Genomic DNA, 24,753 nt, shown 5'->3' on the forward strand with positions numbered 1-24,753 from the left:
CCTGCCCTGCCCTGCCCTGCCCGAGCACCGAAAAGCAGATCTTAGGAGTTATTCCATACAGCAAAGCCACCGTGGTAGGAAACCCCGGGAAAACTCAGGCCACGTCTTTCTCTTTTTCCAGCAGCCACCACCCAGCTCTTCTGCTCCGGGTGAGCTCGGCATCGTTAGGGCCTTGGCTAATCTAGAAATTGCTTCCATATGCAGGCACAGGAAAGAATGTCCTCACTGGCTGCCTGGAAAGGAAACGCTGGCAGCCACTCCTTCCTGCCAGAAAACACTCCTCAGGCCAGAGAGAGCTACAGGCGCTCAGGCACATCTGCAACCTCCCCAGTTTATGGATGAAGAAACTGAGGCAAGGTCACACGGATGGTGGCAGAGCTGGAGGAAGAACTTGAAAATGCCTCCTCCCCCCTCTCCCTTCCCCTCCCCCCCTCCATCCCTCCCTCCCCACACCCCTTTCTATAAAAGAAGTATGTAGCTAATGCAGTGTTGCAACAGTGTCTAGCTGGAGTCTGAAGCACCAGGTCTCAGGCTACAGGAAACACTTCAGTACCATCAGCTGAGCAAAACTCATTTACGGACCAGTGCTGTGGGGGCGGGGTGCAAAGGACTGCACTCAACTCTGTGTGGGGTTGCACTAGGGTCTCCTCTGACCTTGACTCCTCAGCCTTGAAACCTGCTAGTGCTACAGCGGTCCTAGATGCAGTGAGAAGATGCCAGGAAAATCAGGACCCTCTTTCCCACAGAAACCTACCACGTATAAACCAGGCTGACAGAAGCCTGCGTTAGGTCATCCGGAATGTTGACCTTGGAAGGAAAGCTCAGCCCAGCTCAAAAGAGCAGCTTTGGACAATCAGGATATGATGACCAATACACACACATTCATTTGCTTCACATTTGTACACACACACACAAAACACACACCTTCAGCCCAAAAGCATTTGGGTAGTTCTGGTATATGACCCTAACTTTTCTGTCCCTTTCTCTGCTACATTGATCAAGTGTGTCAAACTGTCCTTCAAATAAACACTTCATTAGCAACACTGATCTTTGTAATTAGATGTTCTTGTATCTATATTATATATAGATAGTATTATACAGAGAGATATAATTAAAAACATCACGATTCTGGTTGAAAGCATTAAACAACTCGCTTCCCTTTTCTTTTCTTTCCTCTGTGTTGGATGTATGTGGTGCTGGTGTTGAACCCAGGGCCTCAGACTTCAGGGCAGGTACTTGAGACATAGCCCTTGCTCAACAGAACGATGCAACAACAGTTATTGAATACCTACATAAGAGACACGAAATTAGAGACATAACACGGCCTGCATCCTATAACATGGCTCCTGCTCAGGGACTCTGAATAAAGCATCATTTATGTGTCTATGTCACTATAAAGTCATACTGTCTTCAGACATAATACCATGGCAATTATCACACACACATTAGACCAGAGGCAACCATAAACTATGAACAGGGTCCATGTCTTTTTTGGCATCAGGGATACAAAGCAAACGTTTCCTGTCTAACAGCGTGGAGGTTCAGCATGTCCTTACTTCATTAGCCATCACTTCCACTCCCTCTCTTGGTGCTCCCTTGATCCTCCCTTGGTGCTCCCTAGGTGCTCCACCACCTCCTCACCAACCTTTAGTGACTGCAAGAGACAATCTTCACCTCGTACCACATAGCCTCTGTCACTGGATCCTGCAGATATCTGCCAAAACATCCACAAGACTGGTTTATACCTGCCTGATAAATGCTTATTCAAATTGGCATTTTTCACAATGCAAGTTCCTGCCCATTCCCTGGCAAGTTCCAATCGGCTTTTCCTCTTTTTTCCATTACTGGGTCAGAGGCTAACTCTGTAACGTTGGTTCTCTCCTTCCACCGTCTTGTGTGTTCCTTGGGTTGAACTCAGGTCACCAGGCCTGAATGCCAAGTGCTGTTACCCAAAAGTCATTTTCCTGGCCTCGGCCTTTCTCATTTTAAGGAACAGGCTAGAAGTTAAAGGTCCCTACCTGCTTCCAAGCCTCATGACCTGAGTCAAGTCAGTAAAATAATAAAGAAAGAAATGAAAACAGTCTAGAATAGACAATTAGTATATTTGGTAAACATGGGAATTTTTTAATAAAACTTTTTTCTGTCCATCTATCCACCCATCTGCTATCTAGACAGCCATCCATCCATCCATCCATCTATCAATCCATCTGCCCATCCATCCATCCATCCATCCATTCATCCGCCCATCCATCCACCCATCATCTACCCAACTTCAATGGAAAACATATCTTTTACTGGACCACAGAGAGAGCAGGTCTCAGAGCACTGCTATAGACCCTGTTTCTTTTCACGCTGGACTATGCTCACCGGACCCTTTCTTTCAGATGTTGCCACACTATCTCTTCATGTCTACCATTTATTCTAGCGTAGGTGAGGGCCCCAGCTCTGAGCATGCTCCATACACTCCCTTTTCAATTTACAGATTCCTTTTTGAGGGAGAGAGTGGTTTAGGGTAGTGTTTTGTTTTATTTGAGACAGGGTCTTACTATGAATCCCTGGCTGTCCTGGAACTCACTATATAGACCAGGCTAGCCCAGAACTCACAGAGAACAACCTGCCTCTGAGTCCTGGGATAAAAGGCATGTGCCACCACTCCTGGCTGCTCTTACAGATTCTTACATTAGCATGTTCTCTAAAAAGATTTTAATTCTGGCAAAATTTGAAATAACCCCCCCACACACACATCTGCTTCCCTTGCCCCTAGAATCTATACAGTGCAAGCACCCTTGCTCAAAGAACTCAAATTAGAACTGAGTGTATCCTCAAAGCTGTTCTCCTGTGGGCCCTTTTGATTTACTTCATGGGGAGAAAAAAATAAAAAAGGAGGAAGTCCCTGAACCATCTTATGCAACAAGGTCAGCTACAGCACACTCGGCTCTCAAGTTCCTGTAAGCAAGCCACTACTGGTTTCAGGGGAGTTCACTGATTTATGCTGGGGCTAAAACAGGAGAAGATGGGGGGGTCACTAAGTACAGGTCCCTCCCTACAGGCTTCCTCCTGGCTGTTTAGAAAAAGGCTAAAACCTCTCTCTACCCTACAACTTCCAGTTCTATGGCAGCAGTCTGCGCGGGCCCAGAGTCCCAACTTCACAGGAGGCCTGCTGACATGACAGAGTAACACACTCCACAGCAGGGCCTAGAGTGTCACTCTAGTCAAAGACAAGGTGGGTACAAACCCTGGACATCAGGAACGTCTAAATCAGAAGCCTCGCTCCACCTCTAATTCCTTAATTTTAGAACAGTCTGAGTCACACCAGACTGTGGGAGACAGCTCAGTCCACACAGTGCTTGGTACACTAGCGTGAGGACCCAAGTTACACCCCCAGAACCCACATACAAGGCCAAACATGAAGCAGGGCTTATAATGTCAGTGCTACAGAGGGAGGCCGGAGACTCACTGAGGCTCATACCTGAGACTCACACCTGAGGCTCACACCTGAGGCTCACACCTGAGGCTCACACATGAGGCTCACACCTGAGGCTCACACCTGAGGCTCACACCTGAGGCTCACACATGAGGCTCACACATGAGGCTCACACCTGGCCAGCCTGGTCTAATCGGGAAGTCCAAGGTCCTACTGAGAAACTCAGTCTTAAAAAGCAAGGTGGATAGATGCCTATCTTGAGAAACAGCTTCCAAAGCTGACTGCCGGCCTCCACAAACATGCAACCCTCCACTTATATACAAAGGAAGGGTGAGAGGGAGGGAGGGAGGGAGGGAGGGAGGGAGGGAGGGAGGGAGGGAGGGAGGGAGGGACAATGGATTTGAACCTGGACTCCACATCAGATAAGGCGAAGAGTGGGCATGACTTCAGATCTTGGGAGTGGTGTTTGTTAGTTTGTTTCATCTTTTTCTGGGATTGAAAGGGTGACCAGGAAGCCTTCCAGCAGAGGACTCACATGGGAGCTGACAGTGCCACAGCCCTGATGGGAGGACGGTGGGAAGGAGTGGACCACTTCCCATCCAGCCTACAAAGTATGGTGCTCTGCAGTTGCCATGAAGAGTTTCACCTCCTTGCTGTCTGGCCTTGCCCTTTCAGTTCCCCCAAATGCTCTTCCTGTGGAGAGAACTGTGCAGAACCAGGGCTGAAACAAGCTCCAGGCCAAGGATGCTTTATTGCTAGCATTTCTTCTAGGTTCCACCCAACAGTTACCTAACAACAGCCAAGTAGGAGCCTGGCTTGCTATAAAAGGACAATGTTTAGCCCTCCCCACCCCATCTCCTCTTTCTCTCTCCCAGTCCTCTCCGCCCCCCACCCCCACATACACACATGTTCCCAGACAGCATCTTCCCTTTTTTCTCTCTCCTCTCTCTTTCTGTCCCTCTCTGTCTCATTTCTTTCCCACACCCCACTTCTCATGCCCCAAATAAACTTCATTTTATACTAGACCCATCATATGGTTGGTATTTTGTGTGTGTGTGTGTGGGGGGGGAATGCTTCAGTAAGGGCCCACTAAGGCATCCCATTCTGCCGCATCCTGCTGCCACATTACAAAACACATCAATTGTGTCATAACCAGGTTCATGGTCCTTCCACCTCGTGGGCCACATCCAGACACACACCGTCTGTCACTGAGGTCACTTTCGGGCCATCAGATCACTAGATCTCTCCATCCAAACATCAGCAACATTAGTAAGCTACTCCACTGGTTAGCATGAACATCGAAACTCCCAGGCACGGGCTTCATGCTACAGCTGGCCAGTCTCACTGATACCACCACCCCCAAACCCCCACCTTAGAACCTCTTCCCTTGGGTGAGACCTTCTCTGACCTGTATGGCAGCAGAGGCTGCCTACAGTGGAAGGGAGAGATCTTCTCACGTGCACAAAATGTCCTGCCCACCAGGCAAAACATTTCTATTTGTCTCTTTATAGGACTATTCGTTTCTTTGCTGATACATAGCCACACTTCTGTAAATAGATGCCATTCCATTCTAAGACGCAACATAGGACTTTCCACCACCTTTGCTAAGGGTGGAGGAAAAGAGGCGGAGTTATAGTTTCAGTGCCATCTTAGCTAAGGGCAGTCACATGACTAGCTATAGCTTCAGCCACATGAAAAGATGTCCACCATCTTTGTTGTGGAAAGTCCCTGCCTCGCCACCATCTTGCTTGAGAATAACCTGACTTTTAAAAAAAATCTGCAAAAACACTCTGCAACTGAGATAAGATTTTCATAAGGTTTCTATCCTGCCTCGATAAATAGTAATTTTAATATTACTTTGAAGACTTATAAATTAAAAGGCTAAAGATCACTGTCTTAAAAATGTTTAGCCTTGTTTTAGCTACTGTCATTAAGTTACAATATAATCTTTTTGTTTGCTAGATACAATCTAGAGCAAATAATTAAAAACAGATATACATTGTCTAACTCAGATATGCTTACAAGATACGAGCTCTCAATCTTGTCAGAAGTCTGCTAAATATAACATTAAATGTTTAAGCTCACTGTGACAGACTGAGACTCCCAAATCCTAACAGTGACACCCCCCCACCCCCAGGTCTCCAAGAAGAGATGGCACAGCGACAAAGGACTCTACCTCAACCCTTCAAGCCCTCTCAACCCCATCCTGCTGCCTGGGACTTCCTTCCTCTGGCTCAGAGCTGCTCCTATCTTATCTGATAGAGTACTGAACTTCCCTCCAATCTCTGAGGACCCCCAGGTCATTGTTCTACAGGTGTAAGGATGGTCTAAGGCGATAGGAGCCATCTTGGTCCTGACAGAGTGCTGGGTGGGGAATAACACCTGTGGGGAAGCTTTCAAAGGCTGCCTGAACCTCCTCTAGGAAAGGCTTCAAGCTCCATCCTGGAACCTGGCTAGAACCCACAACTTACTGCCCTCTCCAGCCCTAAGGCCAGCAGGGCCACAGCTCCCTGAGCCCAGGCCCTTAGCAGCTGGGTTTAAGATCCAGTTCGGAAGGAAGTGGCTCTCTCTCTCTGTGTGTGTGTGTGTGTGTGTGTGTCTCTTTCTGTCTCTCTCTCTCTCTCTCTCTCTCTCTCTCTCTCTGTGTCTCTTTCTTTCTCTCTCTCTCTCTCTGTGTCTCTCTTTCTCTCTCTCTCTCTCTGTCTGTCTCTGTCTCTCTCTTTCTCTCTCTCCCTCTCTTCTTCTCTCCCCCTCCCCAAAATCCCTGAACTCTGGCTCAAGCCAAATGAGCTCCATCACCTCCTATTGGAGAAAGGCATTCACAACCTGAGTTCAATTCTCAGGACTCATATAGGAGATGGGAGAGACTCCCAAAAGATGTCCTTTGACCTCCATCTGCACAATATGCCATGCACGTGCCCACATCCATACACACAAAATGAAAATTAAATAAATGTAAAAAAAAAATTATTGTTCCTGGATTACCATTATTCCTCTAAACATGGTTGTTCGCCGATTTCTGGGACCTTAGCAAAGTACAAGTGAGAGGCCTCCAGGTCAGGAAGGAACTAGGAGACAGCCAACTAACTCTTTGTTATTGATGAAATAGGTAAAATCTTGTCATTCTAAGTTTAGAACTGCACTGATAGCCAATATAACTGAGGGGGGCTTGGTCCCATGACCTACTTAATGGGCATCAACAGTAGCTAAGATTTCGATGTCCCAAGTTCCTGTTAATACGCTGTTTAAAAGCAGGTCAAGATAGAGCGACTGCTCTAGAACACACAATTTCATCCAGCTTTGAGCACTTCCTGTGTGCTTCACTCTGGCGCTGAGGAAAAGAAGGGTAAAAAGTCGAGCTTCCGAGCCATCAAGCACTTCAGTACCCAACGGGGAGACAGGCACTCAACAGACCATGGAAGAGACTAAGGTATATGCTACGCTGTAAGGAAGGCAATGGGGATGTTAGGAGGGAGGACACTCAAGCTAAAACATTAAGACAACAGGGAGCGTGCAAGGCAAGGAAGAGGAAGGAGCCTCCTTCACAAAGGCTGAGTTATCGTGAGATGGGTATCCTCCAATGAGTGTTGCCTTCAAATCCACAGCTTGGCCCAGGTCACCAGCTAACGCCAAGCTAGTTACCCACAAGCTAGTTACAAGGGGCTCCCCATCCCTGCTGAGAAAGATAGGTTGCTGCTCTTCTCTCCCAGTCCTCCTGCTGGGCCTCTCCTTGAAGCTCAGAAGCACCTGACTCCTACCCTTCTTTCATTGACAGACTGTACCTTCCCCCAGGAGCCACCTGGGTTTTCCTCTCCATCTCAGCATTACCAGGACCAGGGATGACAAGATGAAGCTACTAGGACTCCACTCGACTCTCTCGGGTATCTGAGTTTATAGGGAAACCACACGTAAGCGTGCAGAAATGGAACCTTCCCATGCACAACTTGGAAGCCCTGGCTGGCCAGCACCAACCAGGACATTTCAAGAGTAGTGCTCAGCTCTGACTGGCTGCTTGCCATCCAGGATAGTCCGAGCTGAGTCAAAACAGTAATGTGTTGTCCCTCAGTAAAATTGACAAGCAATGGCCACAGTCACCCACCAGCAGCAGGTCAGACTTCTCAATGGTGCTGCCCCACGTGGGTATTCTTATCCACTCTCAGGAATCACCGGTATCATGGCAAATGTCCTCCATGGCACACACAGTCATGTGGGCTTTGAACTGGGATGGTCCAGAGCACTCATTAGGAAGCAGTGATGTTTGAACTATCTATGAAGTACACGTACACAGAGCAATGCAGCAAAATGCAGACTTGTCCAAGGTGCATCCTAGTTAGAGCTGAAGTACACCTGTGTGTGAGGGTGCACACACATGGTGTGGAAGAGGGTGTCAGGTTGTACGTTTGCATGCAAAACAAAGGTAGATAAGAAAGGATGTGTATGCATAGTGAGTGTGATTTTGATTTTTACTGTATATAACACAAAATCTGCCACTAGCAATATTATTAAAAAGTAATAGCCGGACGTGGTGGCGCATGCCTTTAATCCCAGCACTCGGGAGGCAGAGGCAGGCAGATTTCTGAGTTTGAGCCCAGCCTGGTCTACCAAGTGAGCTCCAGGACAGCCAGGGCTATACAGAGAAACCCTGTCTCGAAAAACCAAAAAAAAAAAAAAAAAAAAAAAACCCAAAAACAAACAAAAAGTAATATTATGAGCCCGGCATAGTGACACATACCTTTAATTCCAGTGTTTAGGAGGTAGAGGCAGGAGAATCTCTGTAAGGTTCAAAGCCAAGTCTGGTCTACATAGCAAGTTCCAGGCCAGCCAGGGCTATCTATTGAGACCCCGTCTCAAATGAAATTAATATTATTATAGCATGCAAAATATAATAACATAACATATAGCAACATAATTCAATTATTAAACATTAGAAAAGCAATATTACTTTAAAACCCTCCTTGTTTTTAAATGATCATCGTTGCATCATTGTTCCAGCTAATGTATTCTCTTCAGCAACTGCACACTAAGTATAAATGTAGCTTTCTAGTTGCTGGCTAAAGTCTATCTTGATCTTTACATGTTACACATATGCTATCTTAGCTCAGTGAGAAATGTAGGGCATTGCCCTTCCCTTATTTATCACTTAGCAAAACCCCTTTGTGCTCATCAGATCTCCGACTGACAGCTTCTAGTAGCAACAGCATTGTTAACGGTGCTCATTCAGAGCAGTCCCTGGGTGGTCTGTCCTACCAGAGACCTGAACTTCATTCTCCCTCCAGATCCATGACCTTCCACATAGTACGGTAACACGGTCAAGTTCATCTGACTCTTATACAACAAAGCTGAGAGCATTCGTGTTCCTCAAGGGCCCCGTTCCCTTCAACGCAAGGTAGGATAGGGATTGTGTCATCGAGCCAGGTGATAGTCGAGATTATTTTATTAATCAGCACACATTCCTAGAGTCTGCACTCTCTCTGAAGACTGGTTGGAGTAAAAGACCAGATGAGTACATGGCCCTGCAGGGGCAGCATCCTTCCCAGCTACAGCTCAGGCAGAGATCCTGAGTGCAGAGATTTCCCACCTCTGGTCCTTCAGTATTGCAGTCTCCATTATAACTGACTACCTGGAGCTATAGGGATAGGGCCACATTCTGTGCCCTCACCCCGCTGCTGTGGGCCTTTGAGGCTCTGGGCAAGGATATATGAATCACAGGAACTCTCTTCACCACAACAGGACTTTGGCTTCAGGGTTCCTAGGAAACAGATGCCTCATGCCTGATGTGGTCCAGATCTCTGCAGGCAGACATGTCAGCTTGCCTGATCTACAGTGTTGTCCTAGCCTGAAGCCCAGGACTTGCCTCAGTCCTTGAAGTCTGGCAAAATGGACAGACTTCTCCTTGGGGACACTGACGAGGACAATACAACCTTACTCCAGAGACCCAACCCTTAGAGAAGAGTCTTTATTTTAAACAGGATGTCCCTTCATGAATCTCCCTAGCCTTTTAAGCGGTAATTAACATCGAAGACAGTACCACTTCACTATGGTGGCTATCAAGAACCCACAGTGTTTCCTAATTTTTTTTTTTTTTTTTTTTTTTTTTTTTTTTTGGTTTTTCAAGACAGTGTTTCTCTGTATAGCCCCAGCTGTCCTGGAACTCACTTTGTAGATCAGGTTGGCCTTGAACTCAGAAATCCACCTGCCTCTGCCTCCCAAGTGCTGGGATTAAAGGCATGCGCCACCACGCCCGGATGTTTTCCTAATTTTTAATTCCAACTTCTGTGGCTCCAGTGATTTTTAACCCGATCCGTGTAAAGTTAGTTACAAAATGCTGTTATTCTGGACTACACAATGTTGGCCTGACCTACTCAAAGACAAAAACAAAAAAATCTTGCTGATTGATTTTGTTGTTCTGTTCTTATAAACGATTGCAGTTGTGCAGCTGTTTCTGATTAGCCAGAACTCTGTACTGCTGGAGTTATACACAAATAATTTTATAATGAACTCCCAGCGAGCACAAGGGCAGGGGATGTGGAATGTGGTCTCACCTCCCAGGAAAATCAGCAGGAGTAAGGAGGGTGGGGCTTTCAATACTCTCCAGGTTTCAATCCCTATCTGCTACGATTCCCTTTTTCCTCTCTGTGTAATTTCTCAGCAGAGCCTGCAATGAACGTCTTCAAAGAACCTTCGGTGTTTTTGGATTCAAGGGAAACCTGATTAGCTCTGTAGGCTTAAGACTCTGTAAGTATCCCCAACTTTGTATTTGGTACGTTTCTGATCTTCCCATTATTAATACATTTATATTTTCTGAGACAATGTCTTAAATAATACACGTTTAGAAGGGAAAAAATCAGGATTGAAAGGTCTCTACTGACTTTATTATAAATAGAAAGTGTTTTGTTTTAGTTTAGCACAGAACAATTAATCTCTGTGAGATTAGGCATAAATTTTTCTTTCCTGATTCTAGAAGTCAAACATATACACATAAAAAATTAAGAAAAAGATCGGGTATGAATAATTTAAATGTGTGCTTTTTTTTTTTTTCTCCTTAAGGCAAAGATATTGACAAGGATTCCGTAAAGGAATCATTTGAAATAAATGAAGAAATGGAGAGCAGAAAGTTTGTACTCTAAAATGAACTGTGTGGCAGGGTTGTAGGGAAACACTTTCAAATCGTGTTAGCGAGAATGTGAATTCCTACAGCTTTTGGAAAGTAATACCACCTCAGGGACCGACACACAGAAACAAAGCTTCTGTGTGCTAGCATGTTCAAACACATGTGCAGAGCATGTGTTAGCATGTTCAAACACATGTGCCGAGCATGATCTCAGAAGAGCTACTGTTGCAGAAGAAACCTTGAAACAGTATGGACTCGGAAATAAGTGACAGAATATTAAACATTCATGCTGCAATTGAGGGTTTTTTTTTTTTAACTTGTAGAGAATGTCTATGATGCCTTGTTATATTAAAAAAAAAAATTGTAGCTTGGAGCTGTTTAAGGTCCTGGGTTTAATTCTTAGTGCTGTGAAAAAAAATATATATATATATACACGAGTATGTGGAAGTCCATTCTTATTACTAGAAACTATTTGTGGAAATGTGGTTATTGATAGTTATGTAAGCAAAGAGAAAGCATGAGCCAGCATGACTCATATTGATTATCTTAGGAGTAAGAACTTGAGAGACAGAGAAAGGAGAAAAAATATCAACATTTTTATACATATTTCTTTTTGTCTTTTTTAAATATATGTATATATGAAGCACATAGGTGTGTCTGTGTGCACACGTGTGTATTCAGGTGTGTCTGTGTGCACATGTGTGTATTCAGGTGTGCAGGCTTGGAGGCATGGAGACACCAGAGGAAGACATCAGGCGCCACCCTCTAGTATCAGTTTTATTTGGGAGAGGGTTTCTCATTGGGCCTGAAGCTCCTGTTGATATGCTGGTTGGCCAGTGAGCTTCTGGGATCTACCTGTCTTCACCGGGCAGGCCTAGGGTCACAAGCATGAAAGGATGTATTTGGCTTTTACGGGGGAGATCCAAATGTGCTCCACTGAGCCATGTCTTCGCCTAGCAGGGACATACTCATTTGTGATCTGAACAAATTGAAACTATAATTTTCAAAAAGTTGACAGAGCCACAAGTTCGGCTAAGACGGTATAGCACAAATGCTGAACGCCTGGCTATTAGAGAATAAGACTGCTCCCAAGCTCCAAGGGAAAACTATGAACATTGTTTTATCATAGCAAATGGTGAGGATTGATTAAAGACACACATAGGGCTGGAGAGATGGCGCAGCGGTTAAGAGCACTGACTACTCTTTCAGAGATCCTGAGTTCAAATCCCAGCAACCACATGGTGGCTTACAACCATCCGTAATGGGATCTGATGCCCTCTTCTGGTATGCATGAAGACAGAGCACTCATATACACAACATAAGTAAATAAATATTTAGAAAAAGAAAAAAAAGAAAAATTATTTCCACGCACAAAGGAATGTTATAGTTAAAATAAGGCCATAATATTATACTCAGAGTTCTTTAATCATGAGAAAAACGTTTTTTTGTTTGTTTGGTTTGTTTTGGTTGGTTTGTTTTGGTTTGTTTTTTCTGATTCTAGCTCCTCTTCAAAAACAGATTAAAGGGAACAGGGAATTATATTGTCTAGAAATGACCTTCAAGCTCTCAACCCTACACTAACAGAAACTCTATAACCCTCATATACAACCTAATTTTTTGATTTGTCTCAGAAAAAAATGTGAAATTTTGAAAGTAAGGAGTGTTAACACTAGGAGAAAGAACAACGTGTGATTTTACTATAAAACACCAGTATTCTTTAAAACTTCCATTCTGAGTTTCCTCTTTAGTAATGTGTGATCAGATTACAGCTGTAATGGACACACACAGGCCCCGACTAAACTAAACCACCTTACTAATACAAAGTCTTTTAAACGGTTTTAACTATTTTGCCTTTTCTAGGTTCTCAAAAATATAATGAGGAATTTTTGGCCCATCTGAAAACTTGTCTTAATGTTCCTCCCCTTGCTGTCTGAGATGCAGGGTCGGGAACTGGTTTATTATTTCTTTCTTTTCCATTACTGTAGTCCTTCCTGGAAGCCACACCCCCTGCCTAACTAATGGCATACACATACGAGGGGGTGTGGGTTGCTGATGGGATGTGGCCTGTTTAAGAGCCGGCTGCTTCCTTTCTCCCTACCCCAGCCTGATCTGACTGTCTCCATTATTTAACTACCCATCTCCACAACACACGACTATTGTGGTCAAGACACTGCTCTCTCTGTTTACATTCCCAGAGAGTAAATAGCTAGGATACATGTTTTCTCAAGGTTCTGTGGGATGCAAATCTACTGTGCTGGGGGAGGGGAGACCCAAGGTTTCCTGGGCTTATTTGATGGCTAACGTAACACTTCAACACCAGTCAGTCCTTTTCTTTGACCTTTGCAGGTCTGTCTAACTTTCTTGCTCAACATACTCAATTTCTTGTACATACCAATGAGAAAATGTTTGTGATGCTTAAGAAATGAGCTGAGGTCATCGGAATCAGAAATACAAGTGGCCAACACTCCCCCCCCACCAAAAAAAAAGTCCAACCAGCAGCCCATTGGTCTGTGCAGGGAACAGTAAACGATTACATGCATTCTGCCACAGAGACAACTAACAGGTAAGCTGACAGTCGCTGACTAACAGTGAACGCTCTAATGAGTGATTGTGACCAACCAATAGGAGACTAATTAAATACATCCCAACTTCAGAATGCCACACAGCTGTTAGAGACAGTATGGCCGATGGCGGGGGGAGGGGTGCTGGTCTATAGCCCAGTGGCATAGAACTTTATGTGCTTAGTGTGCAGACAATCCTGGGTTTGACTCTCAGCTCAGTATAACAATGGCCATGCATAGGAGGAAGAGGTTTCTCTACAGCTGTATGTCCGAGAAATACTAAATGCTTCACTGCTTGGTGATAATTTTTTTTTTATTTTACCACAAGAATAATTAAAAATAAAATAAGAGAGAAGTGTGCAACACATCGCCAAACCCTGTGGGGATGGTGAAAGTTTGAGGAGAAAAGGCATGACGGGAATATGGGAATGAACTGAGGGCAAAGACAGCTGGATTGCCCATATTTAAAGGTACAAGCTTTGCTTACTGGAGACTATGTAAACATCTTAACACATAGACATGTCTTAAAGGAACGCGCATTGTCTGTGTAAGAAAAATTTAAAAATATGTAAAAATCAACTTTGGCTTAAAGTTATAATGGACTCCGCTAGCCCAGAAAACTGGATCTGAGTCCCCATTTCATGCACCACTTCCTTCCTGCTGCAGGCACCAGACAGAACTGGCCCAAGGTCAGCAGAGTCAGTGGCAGGGGAGGTGGTGGCCTTCAGCTTCGTTTAAACTTCTCTCTCCCCTGTACGTCTCCTCTCAGCCCCAGGTTGAGCCTTCACCCTCAGGTGACAGGGTCAGAGGCAGACCCAGGCACTGCTGCAGAGGGCCTGGGTCAGTCCTTGCCTCTGGAGCACGAGAATGAGGCCCACGGATCAGAGCGAGTGAATGGAGAAATTCAGTGAGGGAAAGAAAAAAGCTCTCAGCAAAAGAGAGGAGACTTGGAAACGGAGTGCCAAGAAGACTATCTGGGGTTTTTATACATTGAGAAAAAAAAAAAAAACAAGCAAACAAAAGTCACTTTGATTTATCTAAAGGAGCACTCACTAGGCTGGACAGAGCTCTCGTTTGGGTCTGGGGACTGTCCCCCACCTCTCTCCCCTTTCAGGAATCACTATGAATGGGAGGAAGTAGGTTGGCCTTGTTTCCTAAAATAACTTGTATTTCTGGGCTTTTCTTATCTCAGGCTGGTTGTGGGGTCCCCAGGCCTGGGTCTTAACTACTGGATGCTCCCTCAGGATGTTCCTGGCTGTTGGCCTGTGTCACCTCAAGGTTTTACTCCTATGATTAGTCAAGAGCTTTTTGTCCCTACTTGCCTCATTATAGGGGTCTACCTACCTCTGTCTCTGGCTGTATTAGAGCGGAGAATATCACCTCTTAGGAGCTCCAATAATGGTCGATAAGAACACAAATCCTATGAGTTATCAGAACTATATCCTATTCTGGATATAAAGATACTGTACAGTTAAATTAACCATGGCAATGAATGTCACTTTATACAGATCACCCTGAGTAAAAAGTCCAGTTTTAGGTTAAAACATGTTTCCCGACATCTTAGAGTTTTCTGCAAAACAGGGTCTGTTTTAACTTCCGAGTCCTTCACCTCAACTCTGACTGACAGGGCGAGGAAGCTGCCATCGCTTAATGATGAGTAAAAAACGAACTGCATTTGAGGGGAATAAGCGTAAAAATTAATGTTTTTAAAAAGTGACTACTTTGAAGAGTCTGCCGTCTAACAGGGGTTAGAAAAGACTGGAATACAGGACAGAACAGAAATCATGGGCAGGTGAGGACTAAGCTAACAGGGACAGGTGACTGAGAGAAAGGGACAGGTGACTGAGAGAAATGAGCCAAGGGAGCAGGGAGTGTTTCAGTGTATAGGAATGAGTTCTCACACAGTGTGAGCCATGCTTACCATCGTTAGCACAGAGGTGTGTGGCTAACGGTGCCTCCCGCTCGCTTTCCTATGTCCTTGTACAGAGTAGTAACAAAGCCTATTGTTTCTGTCTTCCTAAGGATGTGTGACCAATCGGAAAAGTCTGTAGAACTCACCTACAGATGTATGTAGAGAGGGCAGAGGAAGGGATGTTGCCAGAAAGGCACTTAGATGGGAATGGGAACCACAGGTTAGCAGAAGTCAGGAATGGGAGGGTCATGTCCAACAAAGGTGGGGACAGGGCTGAGTCAAAGGTGCAGGGTTTGGAATAAGGCTGCTCAGGTCTGAACTAACCCTGTCACTAGCTAAGAAACTCAGCCTCACACACCAAATAAACAGAAATCTCACAGAGTTGCACAAATATTCAATGAATCAACTAAACGGCATATGACTGGTAACATTATAGGAAGGAAGAGGGAAGGGAGAGGAGTCATAGAAGGAAGGAAGAAAAGAGGGAGAGAGGAGTGGGGAGGGAGGAGCTGGGAGATGCTCAGCACCCACTCCGTGGCTCACACCATCTTTATCTCTGGTTCCACGAGATCCAATATGCTCTTCTGGTCTCCATGGACACCTGCATTCATGCAGCTCGCAGGCACTCATCTCTCCAGCCTCTGGATCGTTTGATTTTGCTGTTGTTTTGTTTTGTTTTTAAAAACAAGGTTTCTCTGTGTAGCTCTGGCTGTCCTAGAACTAACACTATAGATCAGACTGGCCTTGAACTCACAGATTTCCACTTGCCTGTGCCTCCTGAGTGCTGGGATTAAAGGCACACCATCACCACCCAGCTTAAATGACGGCAGACTTTGTCCTAACACATTTTCTGTTCTAGAATAGCCAATGGTTTTTGTTGTTGTTGTTTGGTTTTTCGAGACAGAGATTCTTTGTAGTCCTGGCTGTCCTTGAGCTTGGAGATCTGCCTGGCTCTGCCTTCCAAGTGCTGGGATTAAAGGTGTGTGCCACCAAAATCACTGAAGGCTTTGAAGAATTTCATTCACTTAATTTAATTGGGCTGGGTGGTGGTACATGCCTTTAGTCCCAGAACTCAGGCAGCAGAGTCAGGTTGACCTCTGAGTTCAAGGCCTATCCCGAAAAACAAACAAAAAATAAATAAATAATAATTTTTAAAATTTTTTTAAATTAATATAATTTGGCTCAGTGATAGAGTCTTGCTTAGCATGTCTGAATCACTGGGTTCAAACCTCAGCACTGCCAAAAAGAAAAGCAAAATGCACACTAGTATAACTGAGAGATAGGGCAAAACCAAAAGGCAACATGAATTATACTAAAGAAATGGCTTGCTCAAAGAGAAAAATTCATTTATCGTAAACATTAAAATGTAACAGAGACATTTTTATGTGAGTCATAGCAATCAAGACTACAATACAAAAGCTGTAGATAGTTACATCTCGTTACCCTCACCTGTGTTCTTTCACTGAGTAGCAAAGTTTATTGCTTTTGTGTTCTCAGTAAATATCTGTGACTAACAGCAGGCTGTAATGCTGCGGTCCCACGAGCTGTCCGGCCACAAGAAGAAATGGTGTTCTAGCTACTGGGCTTTGGGCTACACACCTGAGATCAAAGCTGCTTGGACTGAGAGAAGCAGCTAATATACTTGTTAAACTCCACTCCCATGGATGGAGGGTCATGATAACCAATATTTCCTGGTGCCAAGGGGCTAAGAAAGTGATGCATGCTGTCTCTGCATTCCCTGTCCTTAATCTGCCCCTAAAAACCTCAGCAGTGTAGGCTCTTCTGGGTGGACAGACACTGCAGATCCCAGACATCAAGAGTCTTCTCCTTGGAGCTACATGGTAAATGTCAAACATGTGATAGATCATGGGCATCCCAGAGACTATATGTTAATTTATACTAAAAGCGGCTCCTATATGTAGGCTATTTTGTTGCGTCCACACTGATTATAATAATGTTAATGATAATGGCCCACAAACACCAACAGCACCATTAAATACAACCTGCTAAGTATACTGTGCATGTGACCACATATGACCCTCATAGCAATCCTCTTGTAGAGATTGTTGATCTCACTTTAGGGGTAAAGAAAAAAAGACCTTGTAAGATAGAGTACTTGTACCAGTCACAAGATTAAGGAGACTTCGTGGTCCATGCAGTAACCACATGGAAACTAACTATATTCAGCACACTGGCATCACCTGTGGGCTCTCAAATGTGAATTCTCTAGAGCCAGAGGCCCATGCATGTAATCCCAGGACCTGAGAGGCAGAAGGAGGAGGACTGCTCCAAGTTCAAGGCCAGTCTGGTCTATATGGCAGGTTTCAGGCCAGCCAAGGTTACCTATTATAAACAAGCCAAACCAAGACTCACACCCCTCACTCCACACTCGCAGAATTGAGCCTTTGGAAGCCTCTAGTCACACATGGCTAACCACGACCCAGCCTACTCCACACTGATCCACACGTTAGCAGATAACACTACTCAACTAACTGATCCTCAGAGGTTTCTTTGTCCAAATGTATCCATGAGTCAGTTAGTGATCTCAACCTGACTGTAATACCCACGGGGAGGAGGGGGGGAGGCAGCAGCTGCATTTGTTAGGGTTGAGCAGTATAAGGGAGGCTCCGTGAGGAAGTCCTTTGTCCCGGGGAAGTGAAACCAGGAGTGGTTCTCAACTGAAGCTGGACAGAGGGACAGAATGTGAAGGCGCCTTCGAATCTCTCCATGGCAAGCACATACACAGTGATAAGTAATTGCTAACGGAAGGAGCCAATGAAAGGCCGACTCCCAGCAGCTGGAAGGAATCCCACTCCTTGAACCCCTTGTTCTCCCCTACCTTACCACATTTGCCTTCCAGCTCTGCTGTTCCAAACAAGGTTGTCTACAGTGATGGTAAACATCCAGGACAAGTCCTTCTGAGCTAACTCTACCCAGCGGAGAGCATGACAGCATCTTCCAGTAAAGACCCTCGATGCTCAAAGAGCCATGAGCTTGATTCCAGCTGCAGCCTAATTGGCGTGTGTGGGGCTGGTGGCCTGGCTACGTGGGTTGCTGGAAGGCAGCTCAGTGGGGCCTCCGTACGGAAATCATCAGAAATCTAGTAGACTCCATTGGAGGACAGGCCCCAGGATGGCCAGAGCTCTGGGACCTAGATTCCCAGGTTCTTAGAAATGAACAGGTTGCAGCAAGAAATAAAAATGTCCTGTGTACTTTAGAATAAAAGTATAAAAGGAATAAAAGAATATTTGGCATCACCGTGGAAAGTGCTCAACTTTAAAACTACAGCTATAGTTAGGAACACATTCAGTTATCCAAGACTGTGAGAAAAAACGGAGTATCATGAACATTCATGAAACCTGGCTCATGGCGGCCAAAGCACCTTGGCACGGTCAATTTAAAAGACACAGGCATTCTGCTCTTTGCTACCTACCAACTCTCTGGCAGTTCCTTTTTGCTCTTGTGTCTTGTTGTTACACGGTGCCTGGTGACTGGTTACTTTGTATCAAATTGCTTCTTGCTGTCTCATAACCTGTTATCCTGTTCTAGCCTCACACCCAGCGGTGGAAAGACTGTCAACCGAGTCACACAGTAGGTTTAAGGGCATCCGGCAGTAGCTAAACACACAGAAGAAAATGTGTGAAATGGACAACGGAAGTAAGATGCGAATCCCTCCATCTGCAAATAAGTTCATTCTCCCTTTCTATCCCAGAGTTTGATCATTCCCTGCTTTCAGATCTCTTTGCTTTCCATCACGTAATCTAAAAGCGCTCATGTGATTCCCAAAGAGAAAAGCTACTCAGGGAAGACGGTGATGTCGCTGAGCGGATCCAGAACACTTGGAAAACCCAGTCTGCAGCTTCTCTTCAGCCGGCAACCGGCACTCACAGATATGTGTACGATCTGTACACATATGTGTACACCACCCCATGCCTCTGAGAGGATCAGCCTGGTGAACCGCAACTGGCAGGTAATCAGGGTAGAAGGCAGTGCCCTGAGCACTGTAAGAAGCAGAGAGCCCATAGTTTATGAAAGACTTTCTCTCTTTAAGAAGTCAAAAACATGATCTACAAACTTTTAAGTTATTTATCAATTATTGAAATAAGCATTTTTTGAGGAGGCAAAAAAAAATCTATCAAATGAAAATACAGTATTCAAATTATATGGAAGCTGTTAAAAGAAAACCTACCCAGGCTGCACACGTGTCCGCTGTCCCTGTGGGTCTACCTGCAGGCCCGCTCAGGAACCAGAGAGATGAAGGGCAAGGAAGATCCAAGACAGACTAGCGATTTTCAGAGAAAGAGACCAAATCTGCTCACTGTAGAAACCCTGAGGGGTTAGGAGCCTATAGCCCGGGGATATTCCTTGGAGATTAAGCAAGACCCAGTCAAACCAGGTTCCACACAGACACACCTTTTGTTAATCTGAGTTCAAAGTCTAGCCACAAACCGAGGATCTGGGTCATCCCTATTGGATTTCTCTTGCACTAGTTAAGTTTCACTGTTCTTTCTTTGAAAAGAAAAGCATGCTAAAGTAGCGGGAGATGAAGGCTGAAGGGAAGCGGTCCACGATTTAGGGAGAGGCCCCGGGCGCAAAGCCCTGACCCGAGCTGGCCGCCCTTTCAGGAGCAGACATAGGCACCTAGAGCGCGCCCATACCCGGGATCAGGCTGCCCGGGAGCACTGGAGCCAAGTTCTGGGAGCCCTAAACTCCAAAGTCACCCGCCCTCGGTGGAGATGGAGTTGCAGATGCGGTTCCCGGGCATCCCAGGGAGACCGCGGTTAGATCCATCGGGTCCACGGGCGGTCCTGGGTCGGTGCAGCCCCGCAGCGCTCAGCGGGGATCGCGGCATCTCGAGCCCCGGCAGCCGCCGCCCCTTCCTCCCGCGCGGGCTGGACCGCGGGCCTGAGCGGGGATCGCTCCCCTGGGCGCCGAGGACGCGGCCCCGACAACCCGCCCGTCTGCACCCCAACTCCGTGCACCCCGGACGCGCCCTGCATGGTGGGGCGCGGCTCCCTTACCGTGCAGCGGCTCCGGGCGGCTCCTCGGCCCCGCGGCGCGCGGGGCATTTTTTTCTGGGAAACTTCTCTCTGGGTCCGCAGGGCTGAGCCGGGGCGGGCAGGAAAAGCGCTCCGCGCCGGGAGGCTGCGACCATCCGGGAACTTCGCCGAGATGTGCGCCCTCCCCCTCGGCCCGCGTCCTCCCCCTACGGCCCCCGCCACACGCGGACGCCGAGGCAGCCGCTGGCCCTTCGCCCTTCGCCCTCGCCGCGCCCTGACTTCCGAGGCCGGCGGGACCGGAGCCTGGGCTGGGCTCTCCCCGGGGCGGAGGCCGAGGGGTCCGGACCTGCGTGCGCCCAGGAGCCGGACCTGGAAGGGATACCCAACCCAAGACGCTGTCCCTAGAAACTACCCGGGCCTCCGAGTGGGGTGCTCTCCCCCCAACACAGGGAAAGCCTTTTCCGGTCATCTCCACTCCGCTCCCGAATCAGAGGGCGCCCCCCGCTTTGAGAAACTTAAAAGTTTCCATTCACTGTAAAAACTGGCTTCTAAGATGGAGTGGCCCCACTGAAGCCCAAGGGCCACGCGCGTCCCCAATCCCCGCCCACTGGGAGCGCACAGCTCTTCCCAGGGTAAGGTGCCTATCGGTTGGGATTCTTGGAATCTTTTTTTTTTTTTTTTCCACCGACTTCTGCAAACATAGAAAGATCAAGAGCCGAGCGAGTATAAGGAGAAACCCGAGGCCCTTTCACATGGCTCTTGCCAGTTCTCAAAAACACCACTATCAGGCCTTAAAGGCAAGTTAACACTGGGATGACACATTAGAACATATACATTTGAAAGACAAAGACAGTTATGGTCAGTATAACTACTGGACCGGATAGTAAAGCTACCGAGACGACGTAGCTCTCTGGGTAAAGGCAGGGAAGCTTTGAAAGATGCACCTCAGAATGTGGCATCTAGAATGCCTCGGCTTCAGGCTTTCTGTGCTGAGTTGTCCCTATGTGTGCAGTCTCTGTGACATGCTTCTGGCGGATACGATAATCCTGGAAAGACAGCGACAGGGCCACCTCTCCTAAACTCTTATTAGCGTTTTTTTTTGTTTTTTTTTTTGTTTGTTTGTTTGTTTTTTTTTTTTTTTTGGTAGGAGTCTCTAAATGCACTCTTTCCTTTTTGTTTTGTTTTTGTTATTTTTAGGTCTCACCATGAATTCCAGGATGGTTACAAACTCCCACTGTTAACTGTATTCGTCTAAGGTCTATGCTATATTTGCCTTTTATGTATGTATTTATTTAATGTGTACAAGTGGTTTGCCTGCAAATATATCTATCTGTATCATGTGCTTGCCTGGTGCCACAGAGGCCATAAGAAGGTGTGGGATGCCCTGATAATGGAATTACAGACGGTTGGGAGCTACCACGTAGATGCTGGGAATCTAAGTGTCCTCTGTTAAGAGCAGCAAGTGCTCTTAACCGCTGAACCATTTTCTCCAGTTCTGGCGCATTGAGTTTGGATCTTTTCCTGGGTTAGCAGTGTGTGGTAAATATTCCTTCTTGTTGCTTGACAACACAGGGAATCCATGAGGAGGGTAAACAATCCATACTATGCTGCATTGTGCCGCCGGGTTGCTAAGCAGTGGGAGCAGCCAGGGACATTAAGTACACGTTCAGCTCGAGATGGTTTCTGCTGACATTTGGTCTTTCTATTGTAGACAGAGGCGCTCTGAACCTATTCTGCTTCTTGTTTCATGACTCCCATCTTGGGAGCCACTCTAACTCCTAATCCAGTGCCTTTGGACCTCCCACCCCCTTATAACCAGGACTTTATTTTGGTTACCTTCTCCTGAATAGATGGCAGTCTCAAACACCAGATAAGGGAGCTTACCTGCCTCATTGAGTTCTCACAGGAACCTCTGTGAAATAGGCATCTGTCTCTATTGTACACACTGAACAGTGCCCTCCAAAGCCTGGCTGACCTGCTCAAGATCTCTTAGCATATGAATTTCTAAATTCAGATCATTATGGTGTTAATACCTCGATCCAACCACCAAGCCATAAGTCTCTCAACTTGATTTCCTGTTTGTTCCACCTCTGAGCTGCTACTTTCAGGAGTGACCTGAATTAAGATCCCCGAATGCTAAGCCAGGAAAGAAAGACAGTGTTACAAGCTTTAGTAAAGAAGTGTTGGTGTCCAAGCAGATCTGGTTAAAGGCTCTGTGCTAGGTTAGGTTCTGTCTTCTGGGTTCATGCAGGAAGGATGTGGAGTGCCAGATGAATGGAGCTCTAAACTTGGCCAAGGGAAGCAGCAGAGGACCAGGATGTGCTGGGGAGGGCGGTGTCTGAGCCGCACGAGTGCTTAGCATATTTAATAGACATATCCAAAACGGAAAGGACAGTACTCCTGAGAGGTGATTATTTTACTTACTGACATTGCACTTTATTCCAAAAAGAATTTTTAAAAAGCCTTGAGGCAGAACTGAACATGGTAATATTTAGACCTCTGGGATAACATATTCACCAAATATTTTTGCTCCATTTTTTTTCTTTCCCAAAAATATGTACTTATTCTAAACAATTCACCTAGTTGATAGGCATAAAAACAGAAAGTGAAAGCCACCTACAATCCCATCTAGAAGCAGCCACTTGTGATTTTCCATGCTTTTTCTGTGATATTTTGTTACACAACAAATAGGAATGATGGGGTAAGTCAGTGGTAGAGTGTTTGGCTAAGATGCACAAGGTCCTGGGCTTGATTCCCCACCTACACACACACACACACACACACACGCACAAGCACATGCACACACTCACTCACAAACACACACACACGCGCGCACATACACACACACACACACACACTCACACACACACATACACACTCACTCAACAAATGTTTATTGAAAGAGCTGAATAGGATCACGTTTCCTGATAAAATAATCTATTGCATTGGTTATCTGCTGCTATATGAAATTATCATAAATTTACCAGCTCAAAACCACATCCATTTATTACTTCAGGGCTCTCTGTAAGTGAGCACCATATGACTTCTGATGAGAGGCTGGGCTCTTGACTAGAGGCACTGAGGGAAGGTCCACTCCAGGCTCATTCTGGTCACTGGCAAAACTAAGCTCCTGACTGAGATGGGGCTGAGGCGCCCCTTTCCTTCCTAGCTGCCAGCTTCAAGGTTGCTCTTTGCACTCGGAAGCCAGCACAGTCCTCACATCCAGGAACAAAGACTCTCCGTTTGCAGACTTCTTACATTCATGTATGGATGCCAGGATAAGACCTACCCATTTAATCCCACTGAAGCTGACCCCCTCTCTTAAACTCAGGCTTAATTACATCTGTGGCATCCCTTCACTGCAGCTTCTAGATTAGGGCCAGTTTGAATAACTGGTGGAAACTCTAGGGATAGAAGTCGCATGGGTATGAAAGTTTATCTTTCCATTCCTCTTAAGACTCAACAAATCTAATTTGTTCTTTTTTTTTAACTACATATTTTTAACTGTATTATGTACCACAATCCAGCCAAATTCTCTAACAGTGGACATTTATATTGCTTTCAGTTGTTTTCCTGCTTTGTACACAATAACCATTGATAATCGTAAGCGCTTATGTGCCGTGGAATTCTCTAACTAGTAATCAAATGTATAGAGAGCAATGCCATAACTTATAAAAACAGCATCTATGAGACAAGTGGGAAAGATCTGTACCTTCTCCTTTTTTTTTCCAAAAATATTTAGCACATTTTATTGACTTCTTTTTAAAAAACATTTATTTATATTATTTATATATATGAATACATCATAGCTGTCTTCTAGTAAGAAGAGAACATCGGACCCCATTACAGATGGTTGTGAGCCACCATGTGGTTGCTGGGATTTGAACTCAGGACCTTTGGAAGAGGAGTCAGTGCTCTTAACCGCTGAGCCACCTCCCCAGCCCCCTTATTTACTGCTTTATGAGCATGAGAGGAAGTGTGTGCATCCCACGACCTGCATGTGGAAGTCGGACAGCCTGCAGCAGCGGGTGCTCTCCTTCCCTGATGTGCATCCTGGGGTGGCACTCAGGTTGTCAAGCTTGGTGGTGAGCATCTTTACCTGCTAAGCTGGTAAAGATTTGTGCCTTTTGATTGATACTGACAATTTCTCCCCAAACTGTTGGTATCAATGAATATTTACAACAGTATCTAAGAATTTAGATCTTTTAAATAATAATAACATATTTTATAAACAAATTCCACCCATCCATTGTTTCATGCAAGGCCTTACGTATGATAGTTGAATGCGTTGGTACTAGGTCTGGCTCCTTATCTCCAACCTTGGAGCTCTAATTTCCTGTGTGACCTGGAACAGCTGGACACGCTTTAGCTCCTGTCTGTATCTCTAATGGTGAGCTCAACGGCATTAATTAATTAGCCATTGCTAGGTAACAAAATACTGTAAAAAGTTGTGACTCAAAAAGCATTTATTGTATCATAGTTTTTATGGATTAGGAATGTGGTATAGTTCAACTGGGTAGTTTTAGCTGATAATCTCTGACAGGATTGAAGTCAAAGAAGCTGACCAGGGCTGCTGCAGTCATCTGGAGGCGTATCTGGAGAAGGGTTCATTTTCAAGATGCCTGCACCACTGTTTATAAGATTACTGGCTATTGGCTGAAGACATCACTCTTGATAGTCAATTTGTTGAAATTGAGAAATGTGTAAATGACTAGTCGGGCACACTTCTAGGTATGTCTATGAGG

General features: G+C 45.6%; 1 protein-coding gene across 2 annotated transcripts in view; it reads right to left on the minus strand.

Moving 5' to 3' along the window:
- The window catches only part of Wipf1 (WAS/WASL interacting protein family, member 1), a 99,878-nt gene extending 79,688 nt beyond the window's left edge, over positions 1 to 20,190 (minus strand). The window contains exons 1-2 of one of the 2 annotated variants that reach the window (XM_011239433.3): positions 20,030 to 20,113; positions 1,646 to 1,714 (exon numbers count right to left, since the gene is read on the minus strand). The gene's annotated coding sequence lies outside the window, so the exon portion shown is untranslated. Of the gene's footprint in view, positions 1 to 1,645; positions 1,715 to 20,029 lie in introns of both variants that reach the window. The other variant, NM_153138.4, reaches the window with a different exon arrangement.
- Positions 20,191 to 24,753: the final 4,563 nt, after the last annotated feature.

Source organism: Mus musculus, chromosome 2 (assembly GCF_000001635.26).
Source record: "Mus musculus strain C57BL/6J chromosome 2, GRCm38.p6 C57BL/6J".
Classification (NCBI taxonomy): domain Eukaryota; kingdom Metazoa; phylum Chordata; class Mammalia; order Rodentia; family Muridae; genus Mus; species Mus musculus.